We start from the raw sequence: 4,905 nt of genomic DNA on the forward strand, positions 1-4,905 counted from the left end.
AAAAAAAAAAAAAAAAAAAAAAAAAACTCAAACCAAACAAAATAACAGTAGTTCCCGCCCAGTGGTGACTTGGCCTCTGGGGGCAGCTTCCTGCATCCTTCGCTGTCACAGAAGCCAGTGGTGGGAGAGGTGACCACGGTTATCTCTCCCGGAGTGCAGTGATGCCATCTCCGCTCACTGCAATCTCCACCTCCCGGGTTCAAGCAATTCTCCTGCCTCAGCCTCCCCAGTTGCTGCCTCCCAGGTTCAAACAATTCTTGTGCCTCAGCCTCCCGAGTACAGGCATGGACCACCATGCCTGGCTAATTTTGTGTTTTTAGTAGAGATAGGGTTTTGCCGTGTTGGCCAGGCTGGTCTCGAACTCCTGACCTCATGTGATCTGCCTGCCTCAGCCTCCCAAAGTGCTGGGATTATGGGTGTGAGCCCCCTCACCCGGCCTCCCTTTCTTTCTTTTCTCCTTCTTTCTTTCTTTCCTTCTTTCTCTGGCTCTCTCTCCTTCCTTTCCTTCTTTCCCCTTTCCTTTCCCTTCACTTCCTGTCTCTCTTTTTTCGTGGATTCTTACTCTGTCACCCAGGCTGGAGTGCAGTGACGCAATCTCCACTCACTGCAACCTCCACTTCTTGGGTTCAAGTGATTCTCCTGCCTCAGCCTCCCAAGTAGCTGGGACTACAGGTGCACACCACCACACCCAGCTAATTTTTTTTGTATTTTTTAGTAGAGAGTGGGTTTCACCACGTTGGCCACGATGGTCTTGATCTCTTGACCTCGTGATCTGCCCACCTCGGCTTCCCAAAGTGCTGGGATTACACGCGTGAGCCACTGGTCTTGGCCTTATTTTTTGTGTTTTTAATGGAGACAGGGTTTGACTATGTTGGCCAGGCTGGTCTCGAACTCCTGACTTCAGGTGATCCACCCGCCTCAGCCTCCCAAAGTGCTGGGATTACAGGGGGTGAGCCACCTTGCCCAGCCTCTGGCTTTTTCAACTGGGTCCTGACTTTTGGGCTTCCTGATTCAGCGCCGCGTTGTCGGGTTTTAGCAAGAATCCCACTGATGCAGTAGAGCCAGAGCCTCTCCCTCTCAGCGTGGAATGGGCTCCTCCTCGCCCATTGCTGTGGTCTGAATGTGTTCCCCAAAATTCAAGTTTTCTTTTTTTTTTTCTTGAGACAGAGTCTTGCTCTGTCACCCAGTCTAGAGTGCAATGGCACAATCGCGGCTCACTGCAACCTCTGTGTTCTGGGTTCAAACAATTCTTGTGCCTCAGCCTCCCAAGTAGCTGGGACTACAGGCCTGAGCCACCATGCCTGGCCTTATTTATTTATTAAAGAGACAGAGTCTCACTATGTTGCCCAGGCTGGAGTGCAGTGGCGTGATCTCGGCTCACTGCAACCTCCGCCTCCTGGGTTCAAACAATTCTTGTGCCTCAGCCTCCCAAGTAGCTGGGACTACAGGCCTGAGCCACCATGCCTGGCCTTATTTATTTATTAAAGAGACAGAGTCTCACTATGTTGCCCAGGCTGGAGTGCAGTGGCGTGATCTCGGCTCACTGCAACCTCCGCCTCCTGGGTTCAAACAATTCTTGTGCCTCAGCCTCCCAAGTAGCTGGGACTACAGGCCTGAGCCACCATGCCTGGCCTTATTTATTTATTAAAGAGACAGAGTCTCACTATGTTGCCCAGGCTGGAGTGCAGTGGCGTGATCTCGGCTCACTGCAACCTCCGCCTCCTGGGTTCAAACAATTCTTGTGCCTCAGCCTCCCAAGTAGCTGGGACTACAGGCCTGAGCCACCATGCCTGGCCTTATTTATTTATTAAAGAGACAGAGTCTCACTATGTTGCCCAGGCTGGAGTGCAGTGGCGTGATCTCGGCTCACTGCAACCTCCGCCTCCTGGGTTCAAACAATTCTTGTGCCTCAGCCTCCCAAGTAGCTGGGACTACAGGCCTGAGCCACCATGCCTGGCCTTATTTATTTATTAAAGAGACAGAGTCTCACTATGTTGCCCAGGCTGGAGTGCAGTGGCGTGATCTCGGCTCACTGCAACCTCCGCCTCCTGGGTTCAAACAATTCTTGTGCCTCAGCCTCCCAAGTAGCTGGGACTACAGGCCTGAGCCACCATGCCTGGCCTTATTTATTTATTAAAGAGACAGAGTCTCACTATGTTGCCCAGGCTGGAGTGCAGTGGCGTGATCTCGGCTCACTGCAACCTCCGCCTCCTGGGTTCAAACAATTCTTGTGCCTCAGCCTCCCAAGTAGCTGGGACTACAGGCCTGAGCCACCATGCCTGGCCTTATTTATTTATTAAAGAGACAGAGTCTCACTATGTTGCCCAGGCTGGAGTGCAGTGGCGTGATCTCGGCTCACTGCAACCTCCGCCTCCTGGGTTCAAACAATTCTTGTGCCTCAGCCTCCCAAGTAGCTGGGACTACAGGCCTGAGCCACCATGCCTGGCCTTATTTATTTATTAAAGAGACAGAGTCTCACTATGTTGCCCAGGCTGGAGTGCAGTGGCGTGATCTCGGCTCACTGCAACCTCCGCCTCCTGGGTTCAAACAATTCTTGTGCCTCAGCCTCCCAAGTAGCTGGGACTACAGGCCTGAGCCACCATGCCTGGCCTTATTTATTTATTAAAGAGACAGAGTCTCACTATGTTGCCCAGGCTGGAGTGCAGTGGCGTGATCTCGGCTCACTGCAACCTCCGCCTCCTGGGTTCAAACAATTCTTGTGCCTCAGCCTCCCAAGTAGCTGGGACTACAGGCCTGAGCCACCATGCCTGGCCTTATTTATTTATTAAAGAGACAGAGTCTCACTATGTTGCCCAGGCTGGAGTGCAGTGGCGTGATCTCGGCTCACTGCAACCTCCGCCTCCTGGGTTCAAACAATTCTTGTGCCTCAGCCTCCCAAGTAGCTGGGACTACAGGCCTGAGCCACCATGCCTGGCCTTATTTATTTATTAAAGAGACAGAGTCTCACTATGTTGCCCAGGCTGGAGTGCAGTGGCGTGATCTCGGCTCACTGCAACCTCCGCCTCCTGGGTTCAAACAATTCTTGTGCCTCAGCCTCCCAAGTAGCTGGGACTACAGGCCTGAGCCACCATGCCTGGCCTTATTTATTTATTAAAGAGACAGAGTCTCACTATGTTGCCCAGGCTGGAGTGCAGTGGCGTGATCTCGGCTCACTGCAACCTCCGCCTCCTGGGTTCAAACAATTCTTGTGCCTCAGCCTCCCAAGTAGCTGGGACTACAGGCCTGAGCCACCATGCCTGGCCTTATTTATTTATTAAAGAGACAGAGTCTCACTATGTTGCCCAGGCTGGAGTGCAGTGGCGTGATCTCGGCTCACTGCAACCTCCGCCTCCTGGGTTCAAACAATTCTTGTGCCTCAGCCTCCCAAGTAGCTGGGACTACAGGCCTGAGCCACCATGCCTGGCCTTATTTATTTATTAAAGAGACAGAGTCTCACTATGTTGCCCAGGCTGGAGTGCAGTGGCGTGATCTCGGCTCACTGCAACCTCCGCCTCCTGGGTTCAAACAATTCTTGTGCCTCAGCCTCCCAAGTAGCTGGGACTACAGGCCTGAGCCACCATGCCTGGCCTTATTTATTTATTAAAGAGACAGAGTCTCACTATGTTGCCCAGGCTGGAGTGCAGTGGCGTGATCTCGGCTCACTGCAACCTCCGCCTCCTGGGTTCAAACAATTCTTGTGCCTCAGCCTCCCAAGTAGCTGGGACTACAGGCCTGAGCCACCATGCCTGGCCTTATTTATTTATTAAAGAGACAGAGTCTCACTATGTTGCCCAGGCTGGAGTGCAGTGGCGTGATCTCGGCTCACTGCAACCTCCGCCTCCTGGGTTCAAACAATTCTTGTGCCTCAGCCTCCCAAGTAGCTGGGACTACAGGCCTGAGCCACCATGCCTGGCCTTATTTATTTATTAAAGAGACAGAGTCTCACTATGTTGCCCAGGCTGGAGTGCAGTGGCGTGATCTCGGCTCACTGCAACCTCCGCCTCCTGGGTTCAAACAATTCTTGTGCCTCAGCCTCCCAAGTAGCTGGGACTACAGGCCTGAGCCACCATGCCTGGCCTTATTTATTTATTAAAGAGACAGAGTCTCACTATGTTGCCCAGGCTGGAGTGCAGTGGCGTGATCTCGGCTCACTGCAACCTCCGCCTCCTGGGTTCAAACAATTCTTGTGCCTCAGCCTCCCAAGTAGCTGGGACTACAGGCCTGAGCCACCATGCCTGGCCTTATTTATTTATTAAAGAGACAGAGTCTCACTATGTTGCCCAGGCTGGAGTGCAGTGGCGTGATCTCGGCTCACTGCAACCTCCGCCTCCTGGGTTCAAACAATTCTTGTGCCTCAGCCTCCCAAGTAGCTGGGACTACAGGCCTGAGCCACCATGCCTGGCCTTATTTATTTATTAAAGAGACAGAGTCTCACTATGTTGCCCAGGCTGGAGTGCAGTGGCGTGATCTCGGCTCACTGCAACCTCCGCCTCCTGGGTTCAAACAATTCTTGTGCCTCAGCCTCCCAAGTAGCTGGGACTACAGGCCTGAGCCACCATGCCTGGCCTTATTTATTTATTAAAGAGACAGAGTCTCACTATGTTGCCCAGGCTGGAGTGCAGTGGCGTGATCTCGGCTCACTGCAACCTCCGCCTCCTGGGTTCAAACAATTCTTGTGCCTCAGCCTCCCAAGTAGCTGGGACTACAGGCCTGAGCCACCATGCCTGGCCTTATTTATTTATTAAAGAGACAGAGTCTCACTATGTTGCCCAGGCTGGAGTGCAGTGGCGTGATCTCGGCTCACTGCAACCTCCGCCTCCTGGGTTCAAACAATTCTTGTGCCTCAGCCTCCCAAGTAGCTGGGACTACAGGCCTGAGCCACCATGCCTGGCCTTATTTATTTAT

This window comes from Cebus imitator, unplaced genomic scaffold (assembly GCF_001604975.1).
Source record: "Cebus imitator isolate Cc_AM_T3 unplaced genomic scaffold, Cebus_imitator-1.0 Scaffold388, whole genome shotgun sequence".
Lineage (NCBI taxonomy): Eukaryota > Metazoa > Chordata > Mammalia > Primates > Cebidae > Cebus > Cebus imitator.